General features: G+C 40.0%; 1 protein-coding gene across 3 annotated transcripts in view; it reads right to left on the bottom strand.

The window, feature by feature from the left end:
- The window catches only part of Il15 (interleukin 15), a 66,701-nt gene extending 52,607 nt beyond the window's left edge, over positions 1–14,094 (bottom strand). The window contains exons 1-2 of one of the 3 annotated variants that reach the window (XM_020186894.2): positions 13,954–14,089; positions 8,464–8,636 (exon numbers count right to left, since the gene is read on the bottom strand). The gene's annotated coding sequence lies outside the window, so the exon portion shown is untranslated. Of the gene's footprint in view, positions 1–8,463; positions 8,637–13,953 lie in introns of all 3 variants that reach the window. The other 2 variants (XM_020186893.2, XM_020186898.2) reach the window with 2 other exon arrangements.
- Between the last annotated feature and the right edge of the window lie 753 nt (positions 14,095–14,847).

Below are 14,847 nucleotides of genomic sequence, written 5' to 3'. Positions count from 1 at the left end.
CATCAGCAAAATGCAGCCACAATGCATTGGCTCCATTCCACTGATTTGTAAATCGCTACTCTCTGGATCAGACACAGTAAACATCCCACAGGCAAGTGCTAACTTCCTGAAGTTGAATTATTTCCCTTCTGTTTTGAATGAGTGATAAGATAGAAGTTTCACATTCTCCTCTACTCCAGTGACTAAGTTACCATCCTCTTGTTTTTATACTGTTTGGGACTTAGTAAATACTCAATAAAAATGAGCAGTTTTCATTTTCTTTGTCTTCAGTAGGTATTGTACTGATCCCAGCATCCTCATCATTTCCCAAAATTAAAGGAAATGTGTTTTAAATTTCTATGTTAAATTTGATGCCCATCAAAACAATTTTTTTTCATACATACAGTTCTTGAATTTTGGACGATCCCATTCTTCTAAGAGCTCTATGCTAGCTTTTTCTGCATAGCTAAGATGATACTGAGATTTTTCTGGTCCTGAGCTACTGATACAGGCTTCAAATAAACCATATTTAATTGCGGGGCATGTGTTCCTGCTGCAGGAGTTTGGGTAGTTTGTTTGTTATGTGAGCTAGTAATTTACTCAATATTGCAAAATGCCATTGATATTTTTAGTAGTCTGTCTAGCAACCCTGCAGAAGTCTCTCATTAATTTTAGTAATTTGTTCAGTTGTACAAATTTATCTCCCCACACTTACTCTTTATACTTGTTATTAATTGCCACCAGTGGGATTACCAGTTAGGGAGTGCCCTCTCTGTGAAGAGCACAGGCCCTAGAAAGGGATGTGAGTTCAAACTGTAGCTGTACCACTTCCTAACTGGGAGCTTCTTGGTGCTCCATTTTACTCATCTGAAAACTCAGGATGAAGTTGAAACTTGGATGAGTTAAAAAGGGTTAATTAAGTAAAAGTGGTTGGCCTCAAGGGAGACAATAAACATTACCACTGAAATATGTACTGAATAAAATTAAGAAGGAAAGATGCCTAATCCAGTCTTAGAGGTTCAGGGAACAATTGATTCCGAGGAAAGTCTTTATAGGAAGCACACAGACCCGCTATAACAAGTCAGAAGGAAGAGTTACTTAATGAAACAATGCAGTCCCAATGAGGGCATCATGTCTAGCTATGAAAGTGTGTCTAGAAAACAATAATACAATATATAGGGTACTCAACTCTATATACTAATACTAATTGCGTCACTAAATAATAAATTCCTGGAGGTTATCATGATTGCTTTTTTTTTTTTTTTTTAATCCCTTACAGTCATTGTCAGGGAGCCCTGAACAGAGAAAGTGATCAATGATTTTTAGCAGAGTTTATGGTCCACTATCAGCCATCCTGGCTTGAAAATCTTGCCAGGGAAGCCACACTTTATAAATTTCAGGGGCTGAGATTAGTGTGGCTTGAGTTAAGAAAGGTCGAGCTTTGTAACATAATTACCTTAACAACAAGTCAAATGAGCCATAAGCAAAACCAAGTCTCAAGATTCAGAGATCTTTCACAAGCAATGAGAACTAAGATCTTGCTTTATAAGAGTAGAGTCTAAAGATACAAAATACAGATGTTTGGATCTGGTATTTGGGGTTATGCAAAATTTTTTTTCCAAAAACACTTGGCAAATTGAATTAAGAAAACAAAAGCACTCCTGTTTTAAGGAATAGGGTGTGCCTTGTTTTAGTTTCCTTTAATTTACTGAAGTATTTGCTTTGCAATTATAAAAATATCCACCTTATAATAATATTGGCATAAAATATTAAACCACCCTGGTTGTATTTTGGTCCATTTTCTCAGTTCTAAAAAGCTCATACTCCTAATAATAAATTAAATATTCTATGTGTAGCCTGGATCAAATTAAGCCCTCAAGAAAACTTTATTTTCCTTATTGACCCTGACAATAAGGACTATTCTGCGGTGAGTTTCCCAACAGTAAGGTAACTTACTTTGGGTCAAATCTAGTCAAACTCCTTTTTCTCAGAACCTCATCTTACTTAATGCTTTAGCAACAAATAAAGGCTTACTGACAATAAAAATAACATTATTGTAACTACTTTGTGACAGGGAGGGTGCCAGGCACACAAGGATGCATTGTTTCCCAAACTTCACCCCTTCCAACTCCACCATCACAATTCTTGTCACCCTGTGTACTGGGTTTATCATTTACCTGACAGAAGAGGCAATGTGACCATATAACAAAATATTCCACACACTGTTGGAGAATCAGATGGAAATAAGAACATAGTTTTTCCAGGAGGCGAGAGGATGTAAAGTTAGGGTTTGCCAGGAAAACTTCATAAAGAATGTGGCTTTTTAAAGATGGACATGTAAGAATATGGTAGCTATAAAATTCCTCCAGGAGCAGAGCAAGTATGATGGGCACAAAGACTATATGAAGCCTAACATTCTCTTTTGAAGATCTAGAAGCTGGGCTTTTCCCGAAAACATTCCCTAAATACTCCATCTGTCAGCATATGTAACACAGTGAAAGTCCCACATGCAACCTTTTGTGACTCCAAGTCTTCTACATTTTCATTTGCCTCCTGCAGAAGGTTTCAATCAGTAATTCTCTTTAAAAGTCTGAAATCTCTTGTACAAATAGCTCACCCAATCTCCATTTCAGCACTCTCAATGTTCACAGGATATTTGCACTTTGTATGCTCTACTATTATTTTGGAGGTGGGGGGTAGTGTTTGAGGTTTGCACTCAGGACCTTGTGCTTGCTAAGCAAACACTCTACAACTTGAGTCCCCAGAATCCCTTTTTTGCTTTAGTTTTTTTTAAAATCGGGGCTCACCCTTTTGCTCCTCCTTCTGTTTCCCTAGTAGCTGTGATTACAGGAACATGCCACCACACCTGACCATATAAATTCTACTTTTTTTCAATCTTGATATTCCAAAATCAAATTTAATAATTCCTCTTCTGTATTCATCAGACTTTATGTCACTACAATCAAATACCTGAGAAAGTCAACTTAAGGAAGGAAGGATTTATTTTGGCTCATGATTTCAGAAGGTTTAGTTCATGGTATTAGAGGGACTAGCCCATGCATGGGGGCAGAACATCATGGCAGTAGGACTCTGCAATAGAAGAGTTTTCACTTCACAGCAGATGATAGAAAGTGAGAAATGCTCAAAAAAGGGCCAGGGCAAGATATAGTCCCCCCCACTGACCTATTTCCTCAAGAAGACTCTTCTACACTCTACCATCTCCAAGAGTTTATTCAAATATTGAGTTCATCAATGGATTAAGCCAGTCATTGTGTCACCACCCTCATGATTTAATTATCTCTGCAAAGCCCTACAGGCATGCTCTGCTTACGTCTTAGGTATCTCTCAGTCTGGTAAAGTTGACAATCAAGATTAACCATCACACCCACTAATCCAGTATTTTAACTGTAACCCGTACCTTCCTAGTACCTTTACTTTTTCTCTCTCATGATTAATATCTAGAAGCTCCCCAACTCTTCTCTGAACCTTGCCCCCCCCACTGAATTAAAGCCAGTCAAGTGCTTAGGAAAGTGCCTTACCCGTGCTAAGCACTCAAAATTATTGGGTGCTGAAAGAAACAATTCAAGTAGATTTTCCTTGAAAATAGTTTATCTTTCTATTTCCTATTAGTTTTTTTGTGTGTTTGTTTGTTTATGGTAGGAGGGTCTTAACTTGGGGCTTCATACTTGCTAGGCAGGTGCCTCTACCACTTGACCCATGCCTCCAGCCCTGCTATTTGTTTTTGATTTTTGGTTTGGATTTTTGATTTTTTGAGACAGGGTCTCACTATGTAGCTCAGGCTGGCCTTTGACGGGGATTCTTCTGCTTCTGTCTCCGGATTGCTGGGATTAGAAGTGTGAGATACCATGCCCAGCTTCCCATTAGTTTTATACTAACTTGTTCTGTAGCACCCATCCATCCATCCATCCATTCATTCAGGAAATATTTATTAAGAGACTATCATATGCCACGAACTGATAGATGATGGGGATACAGCAAAAGAAATTACCGAAAACACATGCCCTACTGTAGCTCATACTCTAATTGTTTATGAACAATTAAATGTACACACAAGTCCATAGTCCCTTATATGAACATCTTAAATTAAAAAATATCTCTAAAACCTAAAAGTTTCTCCTTAATTCATTGGCTAACAAAACATGAATCAAACATATGTAAGGCTACTTATAAGTCATATTTGTTTCACTTTTGGGGTGGTGCCTGACTAGACTTGCTTGTTACAGCCTATAAAGATATTAATAATTTCCCAAAATTTGAAATAAAGATGAAAGGAGAGAGGAGCAATGCGACCTAAGTAATATTTTAACAAGACCACCATTTGTGGCAGTTAATCTCTAAGAATAGCTATCATAAAGCAATACTTTCCTACCCATCAACATGAAAGACTCTACCCATCATGAGTTAGAATGTATGTCTTTTCATCTTGAACAGGAAATGGCCACCTGACTTACTTTTTCCCAAATAATGAGAAAAATGTGACAGTCTTAAAATTCAGTTCCTAGGCCTTACACGCTTACAGATTCTACTTTCTCTCCCACAGCTGAATACTGTGTAAGGAGTCTGACAGCCTTGACAGCATCATGCTATGAGGAAGCCCAATCAGCCATGTGGAAAGGACGTGTGGAACAGAACTGAGGAACCCAGTGACCAGCCAGATCTGAGTTCCCATACATGTGATCCAGTGTCTTGAGCCATCTCAGATACATGCTAAGTCATATCAAAGCCTCTGACATTGTGGAATAGAGAAAAATCATCACCACTATGTCTTGTTCAAAATGTTAATCTTAAGAAAAAAAAACCACATTCTTAATTTATATCTCTAGGTTTTAAGGGAGTATTACATAGCAATTAGTACTGATACTAAAACTGATGGGAGACCAGGCAGTGGGTGGACAAGTGAAAAGAGGCAAGGACAAGATTAGTGAAGGCTGGAAAGCAGTGATGACATTGTTACTGGAGGCTGGAGAGAAGCTACTTGTGTTATGTAATGACAAGATACCTGTAGCACTGTAGACTGTAATAATATAGAAGTGAGAAATGTACTTCTGAAAGTGTCAATTGGTTTCATTTAGCTGCCTATAATTAAGAACAGAAATTGAAAGACAACTAAAAGTGTTCAAGCAGAATTTAGAAGAAATAGTTCAACCCAGGATTTGCTAGGTTAGAACATAAAACTTATTCTTATTCTTGCTTGTGTAATACGGAAAAGATTTTCAAAGAAAGAAGTGGTCTTGGGGCAAAGATCAAATCCAAGGCTTACCAGAACAATGTGCTCTCAGGTTAAAGATCAAATTAAGTACGTACGTGCAAGAACCTTCACTAAGACCTTGGAAAGTTTTAAAGTGGTGCCTTTTAGACCTTGTCAGCGAGTCAAAAGATCTCCAAAACTCTTCAGGGCTTCCTCTACAGCATTCTGAATTGCAGACAGAATAATAAGGAGGCCAACCTCAAGGTTTGAGCCTTAATAAAATTCAAAAGAAACCTCCAAGATTTTGAAGAGAAATGAACTTTAAAACAAAAAACAAAATGCCAAGACCTAAAGGAAAGGGAGTATACAGAAAAGATCTCTAACATCTAAAAGCAAAAGGCAGACTACTCAATTGAAAATATGATTTAAACCAGAAAAGAAGAATCAGAGAAGCCCAAAGTTCAAAGGGTGAAGTTAATAGCTATAGAGAACCATTCTGTGTACCAAGTCGGAGCTTTAATCAGGAACGGGTTCTGCTTCTAGAGCAAGAAGAACTGAGGATACATGCTTGGCCGAATTTAGAATTGTTTGGGACTAATTGCTAGATGCCTTCCATTCTCTTGGTTTTAAATGGAATCGCCTATTACAATTACCCTATCTTTATCACGTTGCTGTGTATTGGGGTGAAGAGAACAAAGCAGATAACCTGCTTTTTTCGCTTATAGGTTTTAACACTCAACAAATGACACCAGAGCATTCTTATCCATATCAAGAAATATAATTTAGACACTTTAAGTCTGAACTTGACACCATAACACCATAAGCTATGAGGGTCTTGGAAGTCAGTCACTGCTACTGTTTGAATATTGAATGTTCCTCAAAGGCCCATGTTTTAAAGGTTGGTTCCCATCCTATGGAGCTATGTGGATATGGCAGAACATTTACCTAGCAGGGTCAACCTAGAGGAAGTTAGGTCACTGGATGCATGCCCTTGAAGGAACTACTGGGACTATCTTCCCTTCTCTAATTCCTGGCTGTCATGAAGTAAGCAGCTTCTTTCTCCACCCACGTGCTGCCTTGTCAGAGGCCCAAAAACAACAGGACCAACCACTATGGGCTGAAAGCTCAAAAACAAACCCTTCCACCTGAACTGATTATTTCATATATGTTGTCAAATGAGTGGAAAGCTGACTAACACAGTCATCATTGAAGAACCCCACCATCCTAGACCAGCATGATATGCAGAAACACAAGGTAGCTATTTGGAGAAGCTGCTTAGAGGCCATGTCTGGCCAGTCTTTAGCTTCTCAGCTATCCTAGTTGAGGCACCAGGCATGAGAATGTAAAAGCCTACTCGAATGTTTCAGTCCTAGCAGCCTAAGACAACCGAATCACCAAAATGTAGTCCAGATTGCACAGTATTGACAAATAACACATTGCTGGTTGTTAAGCCACTGAGTCCTGGTCTATTGTTTCACTTGTTCTTAATTTGAAGTGTTTGTTATTTTTAATGCAGGGGGAGATAACTGAAACAATGTGGCTGTGTTGAGAACAGGGTAGAGTATGTGGGTATGTGGGGTGGGGGAGGTACAGCAGAAGACCAGCTCTTGGCAACAAGACTGGGAGGCATAGTAATGGTTTGGACCCAGGTGGTAGCAGTGATGGCGGTGAGAAGCTAACAGGGGTGAGATATATTTTGAAGCCATAACTAAATGGTTCAGTTACAGGAACAATTTAGGCATGAGAAAAACAGAAGTTAAGGGCGACTCCAAGACTGATCAATTTCCTGTGTAACTCCTTAGAATGGAATTGCCATCAAATAAGATAGAAGAGATTGCGGGAGAAGGAGATCGAGGAGTAAAGTCAGGAATCCAATGTGTATGAGACATCTAATCAGAGCTGCTGAGTAGACTTTGGGTTCAAGTCTACAGTTCATGGGAGAGGTCGTAGCTGGAGATACAAACTTATGAATCATCAGCATATTAGTGTATCAAAAGTCATGAAACCAGGGCATCACCAAGGGAGTGAGTACAGATAGAGTAAAGGCTTAGGCCTAGGCTCTCAGACTCTCCTATATTTATAGGTTAGACAAATAAGGAAGGAACCAGAAAAAGAGGTTGAAATTGTTGCTGGTAAGGTAAAAGAAAAATAAAGAGTCAGGGCAGGGAGGCCTGGAAACCAAATGAAGAACCTTCAGGCCCTCCTGAAAGAAAGCCAAGATGTAAGCACTTGATTTGACAACATGGAGGGGCTTAGTGTTCTTGACAAGTGTGTTTTCAGTGGAGTAGTGGGCATGACATCCTGGCTGGTTCAAAATAAAATGAGAATAGAGAAATTCCAGACACAGAATATACTTATTTTTTAAAGTTGTCCTATAAATGTGGGCAGAAAAACCAAGTGGTAGTGGAAAGAAACATAAGGGGAAAAACATGAGGCTATTTTTTTTTCTTCACAGGAGAAATTACAGTATGACTATATGGGTGGGAAAGACTCACTGGAGAGAGAAAAATGATGGAGAGTAAGAATTACTAGAGCTATGTCCTTGAACATGTAATAGGGATGAGACCATACGCTTGAATTAACTGGATGGATTTCTATTTTCCTTCTCTAATTTGTCTTTTTCTACAATAAATTCTGCCCAGACTAATTTTCCTAAAATACTGTTTCTATTCCATTAGTTCAACATTGTTTTTATGGTTACTCATGTCGCCCATCTCCTTTACATTCCTCTGTTTGCCTCTTACTGAAGTAATACAAATCAACTCTGCAGCCAGCTCTCTGCTAGGCACACAGGATACGCTGTCCCATCTTTATTCAAAATGTACGTATAGAGGCAGACACATGACAAAATGAATCTACAGACACAAAACTGTTACAGAGAATGTAGTCAGCAACACATGAACTCAAAAGAGGGAAAAAATCATTCTGTCTGGGCAGTGGAAGAAGACAAAAGCTATAAAGTATGGACATTTTGAACAAGACCCATGAAGACTGAGGGATAAGGAATGACAAGTGTGACACCTGTGTGTAGAATACAGAGGCAGTGTGAGTGGAGCTGAGGCTAGAGGGGAGATGAGGACTGCATCGAGGTTGTTCAAGCCCTGTGAAAATCCATCTCCCACTGGTCCCCAGGGAGAAACCTCTACAGTAGCTGGACTATGTTTTCTTCATCCTTTGATTTTGATACAGTAAACCATTGTAATCCAGAAACCCAGGAGCGGGTAGGGGGTTAAGACAGAATTAGATCAGCATTCTGAGAATGGAAGAACACATACCTGTGGAGTGCCCTACCACTTTCCAAGGGGAATGTCAGCACAAAAAAAGAGCTAAATTCTTCCACATCCCCCCAGCAGAGGAGCCCCTTTTTATCAGTGACATGCTTGATATGCTTCTAGTTTCTAGCGAGTTTTTCATTCCACCTTCCCTTCTCTTGGTCACCCGTCTCCTCCTGTACAAAAGAAATTTCTCATTCAGAATCTCACCGTGTGCCCTGTCTTGCTAGGGTGCCACATACAGAGGAAATTTAAAAAGTTGATATAAGAAAACCTTCCATTAAAGCACTAATATCAAGCATATCCACTTCTTTGAGGAATATTTTTTTTTGCATTTTTATTTTTTTATTTTTTTTTTCATTTTTCTTTTATTATTCATATGTGCATACAAGGCTTGGTTCATTTCTTCCCCCTGCCCCCACCCCCTCCCTTACCACCCACTCCGCCCCCTCCCTCTCCCCCCCCTCAATACCCAGCAGAAACTATTTTGCCCTTATTTCTAATTTTGTTGTAGAGAGAGTATAAGCAATAATAGGAAGGAACAAGGGTTTTTGCTGGTTGAGATAAGGATAGCTATACAGGGAGTTGACTCACATTGATTTCCTGTGCATGGGTGTTACCTTCTAGGTTAATTCTTTTTGATCTAACCTTTTCTCTAGTACCTGTTCCCCTTTTCCTATTGGCCTCAGTTGCTTTAAGGTATCTGCTTTAGTTTCTCTGCGTTAAGGGCAACAAATGCTAGCTAGTTTTTTAGGTGTCTTACCTATGAGGAATATTTTTAATATAGTTTTAGTGTTGTGTCTAATAATTGTGAATCAAAAGTTATTCTGGGAAATCGTATACTGAAAATATTTTAAATAACATAAGAATAATTTTTAACAATACGATCCATTCATGAAAAAATTAAATTTCATTTTATTTATATATCTGTTTAGTTGTAGAGGAGTAAAGAAGACAAAAAATGGAAAATATTATAAAATCCCTAACTGGTAAGTTATCCAATTAAAGAATAATTATTTATACAGCATGGTGGTAGAACGCTTTCCTAGCATGTGCAAGGCTATGGGTTCAATTCCTAGCACCATAAAAAAAACTGGAAATTTTAGAGGCTGGTACAAAAATAGTGGGAGGTGTCTACTTCATTTTTAATATTTCAATTAGAAGGCAAGTGAGTGAAAGCCCATCAAGGAGAAGTATGTTCAATGTTAAAGGGATCTAGGACCTCCTCTGGACTCTTTTGGTGTGTTGCAATTATAAGTAGAGCTGCCACACCCACCCTATGACCATCATATTTTCTTCTTGGAGGACCATTTGCAGTTTCAATTCCTTTATTTGGCTAAATAATTTCTAGCATTCTGATTTTGTTTGTACCCTGTCAGGACTTGGAGGAATCACTGACATTTGGAAAAAAGATACTGTTCATTACACTCAGAATTTGGTTCCCCTCCCCCCTTTTTTTTCTTGGCAGTACTGGGGTTTGAATTTAGGGCCTCGTGTCTGCTAGGTAAGCACCTTACCACACCCCAGTCTGTGCTCATTTTTATATGGTTTATATACTGTTTGTTTCATGGCAAGGATACTAGAATTTTATTTTTCATTATACTGAACACTTGGCTTTCCCTGGAAAAGAAAATCAATTCAAAAAAGAGCATCAACTTTAGAGTCAAAATAAATCCCTCAGCATCTTGCTAGTTAGGTCTCAATTCAGGTCAAACTCTGCAGGCCAGAACCACTTGTTTGTTTGTACAGTGAGGACACAAAATTTGGTAGGGCCTGCAGACGACATGCAAGCGAAGTATCTGAGGCATAGTAGACGCTTCCTCTTGTAACTTTCATATTCATGTTAGGTTCCACTGCAGTTATATTTTTAATAATAATAACTTGTAATTCAGGATCTCTGTCAAGATTTTTGTCTACCTGTTTTCCCTTTCAATACAGTCTGGAAACAGAGCAAAAATTTTTATCTGCCCAGAGCTATTAACTCACACTCTATCTATCTATCATCTACCTACATCTATCTACATATATATGCAAACATACAGGATATATACATACATGCATATGTGCATACATACCCATAGTTGATAAGTTAGTGAAAATCACAATCAAATTGTTATTAGTTAACTATATTTCACTACTCACTAAAGCTACTTTTTTTTCCCCAAAACTCTTCTAGAACTTTTTCAGTAAGCATTTAAGCAATGGTCAACCTTAATGATGCAGTTACTGTGATCATGGAGTAATTAAATCTAAGAGCTAATGTTGAGCCAAAGGAAAAAGTTAGCTTCTTGTCAACCCTACTACCATAAAGGCTTCTTTCTGAAAGAGGACATCTCGACTAGTTAACTACTCCATTTCCACTTGTGATGTCATAGGAAATTCTTTTGCTCTGATCTGTCCACAAGAATTTTCACCTTCTGTTTGAATAGAGCAACAAATAAGTGGACAGACACAGATATACAGATCAGTCCAAATTTTTCTACTATTAGTCAATCTCTATCAGCAGAAACTGACACAAATTAAACAAATATTTTCATTCAGGGAACCAAGCATATATATATACCCATGAATATTATTTGATTATAAGGATAGTCTTCAAATAATTAATAATAATTAATAATGTCAATTACAAAAGTACCATAGAAGCAAGCACTTATTTTTAATTCATTTATTTCATCTTTCATTCAGTTGTCTATTCAATATTCTTTCACTCATTTCTTTCTTTTCTTACAAGGAATGGTTTTCATTCTAACATTTTCATATAGGTATATAATGTACTTTGATCATAGTCACCTCCTTTCACTGTTCTGCTTTCTTTCCTGAAATAATCTCCCTTCTACTTTCATGTCAAACGTTTATTTTAAAACCAATATTTTATTAACATAACATTGTCATAAAATAAAACAGTGATTGTCACTGTCAAGTAGTAGAAATTAGTTCAGGGTTTTTTGTTTTGCAGTACTGGGGATCAAACTCAGGGCCCGTACATGCTAAGAAAGCACTCTGCTCCTGAGCCACACCCCAGCCCTTCTGTAGGAACTATCTCAATGGGAAGAATACCATCCTTCACAACCACCACCATTCCTAAACCTGTCCTGAGTTGGAATCCCAGCTCTACCACTCTTAGCCCTGTAACCTGGGGAAAGTTATTCAATGATTCTGTACTTCAGTTTCCTCCACTATGAAACATATTCTCCACTACACAAGTTCTCCTCCACATGCTTTGAAAAATGCACATTTAACACAGAATTTGGTACATAAGAACTCAATAGGTATTGGCTATTATTCATATTATTGCAGATTCAGGTTCTGAATCTGAAGAGAGTAAGTACTCCTGATATTATCATTAACTAAGAGTAGTCACACAATAAACAAAACTTAACAGAAAACTAGGAGAAATGAGAAGAAAAGGATAGTCTTCTAAATTCTAAAAAGTTTTACATGTTTTTAGATCAGAGACACATTTAAAATGCTGATCAGAATTGTCGTCTATTTTCCTCAAGAACATCCACATATCCTCAGCATATCCAGGCTCCTTTTACAGTCTTCCTGAGATCCAGCAGAAGCAGCTGACGTGAGATGGAGGCCCCTAGGGCCAAAATTCAGGAGAGGTTTCATTGTCAAAACTTTGTGTCAATAAAGTTGAGGACATGGTTTTTCTCCATCTTCCAGAGTAGTTAATAAGCATACTTCATTGGCAAACATTATGTCCTGCAATAAGGCTATGACATTTGCTGTACTACAATAACTATAGTAATTTCACAGGGTTTTTTTTTTTTATAGTACTGGAGTTTGAACTCAGGGCCTCTGCTTGCTAGGCAGGTGCTCTACCACTTTAGCCACTCAGCCAGCCCCTGCTGTAGTATTTTCGGGAATTAAAACAGAAAGCATCCATACCACTTTTGCTGGGCATAGTGGTACATGCCTGCCTCCAATCCCAGCTACTCAGGAGGCAGGAGGATTGTAAAAGTGTAATCAGCTTGGACAAAGGTAGCAAGACAGTTTCAAAAACAAAATGAAAACAAAACAGGGTTGGGGATTTAGCTCAACTGGCAGAGCACTTGCCTACTACTATGCTTGAGGCCCTGGATTCAATCCCCAGTGCAAGGGAGGGAGGAGAGAAGGAGGGGGAAGGGCGGAAGGAAGGAAGGAAGGAAGGAAGGAAGGAGGGATTATGTTACTTTTCTTAAACCCACCAGCCATTTACAGGAAAATTCCAACCAGAACTACAGCTTCACATCAGACTGCGCAGTTGCCAGGGAAAAGTGGCAGACAGCAGACACCAAAACTTTGGGAACACCCTCATGGCTCCTGACCTGCCTATCAGAGCTTCTGAGGCTTCCTTGTACCTAACCTCTCTCTGTCATGTTGTGGAGCAGGTCACACAACAAGAGGTGTCTTCTGAGTCTAAAAACTCAGAGAAGAGAAAAAGAGAACTATAGATCAGGATACAAACACACAATCATGACAAACCTTAAGAACTTCCTGAGGATTCTTACCTTTAAATAAAACTTCAGTCTTTTCTTCCCTTAAAAAATCTAAAATGGCTATTGCTTTATCTCCAGTCCTTCATATATCTTGATTTCCCTTTCTTTATCCCTCCTACCTCTGTCTACCAGGCTCACTGCATGTTTAAAGAAAGCAACAGGAGTATGAGTTAGAATGTGTTTTGTAAGCTGATGACTTCAATAAAATGATTCACTTTACAGCCTCTGCGTGGCAAAGTGCTGTCACCATCCTCACTTTGCTTCTTTCCTAATCCTAAAGCAAGAACTCCACCAAGTCAATAAGGTCACCATACGAAAAGATGTGTTTGACTGCATCACTTACAAGTAAGGGCCAGCACAGTATCGCTTTATCAAAAAGTAGTTAAAAAATATCCAATGGAAAATTGCTAGTGTCGATAACTTTGCTTCCGGTTCCTTCTTCTCACTCATTCTGTTTAAGAATCTGTTCTGAGCATCATTTAAGTATTACTTTAGACATACTTTATAAAGTATTTTTTAAGTATTTATAAAGTATTTTTTAATTATAAAGTATTTTTAAAGTATTAGTTTATACATACTTTTAGATGCATGGAATTACATAAATCAAACCCAAGTGAACTATATACGCTTGCAATATGCAGTCTCAACAACACTTGGAAAAAAGTAGCTGGAGTTTCATTTAAAGCCGCCTTAAATAAAGATTAAATAAAGATTTCGATTTCAATGAAATTCGCCCGCACTCCTTCCCAGTTGGCATTGCAGACACTGCTTTGCTTAGTGGAAGGTCATTTGTACAGAGTCAGCACTAACACAGACCAGCCTGGCTGCCAACTAGTGACCATTCCTTCAAATTTCTCTCCCTAGAGCACGTGTCCCGATCAAAGAACAGGTCGTCTGATTTTGCAAAAGGAGAAATAAGAGACGCGCCCGCATGGGTTCGCACGCGCCGGCAGAAAGTTTTGGAGGGGACAAGGAGGAGTGGGGGAGAAGGAAGGTGCTGCGGTACCTTTCTTGAGCTTTGTGAGCTGGATTAGGTGCAGAACTCAACGCTCGGGATTGCTGGACCGCGTCTTCTTGAACCCCCGCAGCTTGGCGAGGATAGCACGCCGCAGATCGCTCGCGCCCCGCCCGCCTCGGTGGAGTCGGCGGGACGAGCGCAGCGCAGCGCAGGGCGCGGCAGGGACACCGCGGGGCGCAGCTCACTGGAGAGGCGCGCGAGGCGCACGGGACCCGCGATCTACGCTCCTTCCAAGCGGTAGGACGTGGCGCGCCCAAGCAGAAATAAAGCGTCAGGAGGGGAAAAACCTCTGCACGTCGTGCAGCGGAAAACTGAAGTCGCGATCAAGAGGGCGGGGCGACCTGGCCGGCGGCTGCTGGGGAGAAATGGGTGAGCACAGCCAAAGCTGGGAGCCGCCCGGGGCGGAGGCTTTCGGGGAAAATTCCATTGCCCTACCAACCACAGCCACTTCCCCTCCCAAAGCAAGAAGCTTTGTACCTCCATTGAGCCCCAGCTGTCAGGTGAGGGGGTGGGAGGGGATGGCAACCAGCGCAGCTGGACAGGGCAGAGAGCAAATTGGCTGGGATTCTGCAGATCACCTTGGATTCCCCAGATCTCCTTCCACCTCCCCCAGAGTCCCAACCCCCCAGAGAAAAGAAAAGTGAAAGAGAAAGAGTAGCCGCAGAGCCACAGAGAAAATACCCTCAGCGAGGCCAGGGGAGGGGAGGAGCGCAGCAGGCACCTGGGTGACCGCCCCAGGTGTCATGTTCCCCCGGAGCCGCCAAGTTCCTGCCTCTGCGCTGCCAAGTCCCTGTGGCACAAAACCTGAAGGGCGAGAAGAGGACGTCCAAAAGAGCCAGCTCCGCTTGGCTGAGTTGTGGGTCACCAGTCTGTGCCTCTCCC

This window comes from Castor canadensis, chromosome 9, assembly GCF_047511655.1.
Source record: "Castor canadensis chromosome 9, mCasCan1.hap1v2, whole genome shotgun sequence".
NCBI lineage: Eukaryota > Metazoa > Chordata > Mammalia > Rodentia > Castoridae > Castor > Castor canadensis.
This window is presented reverse-complemented; position numbering and strand designations above follow the sequence as displayed.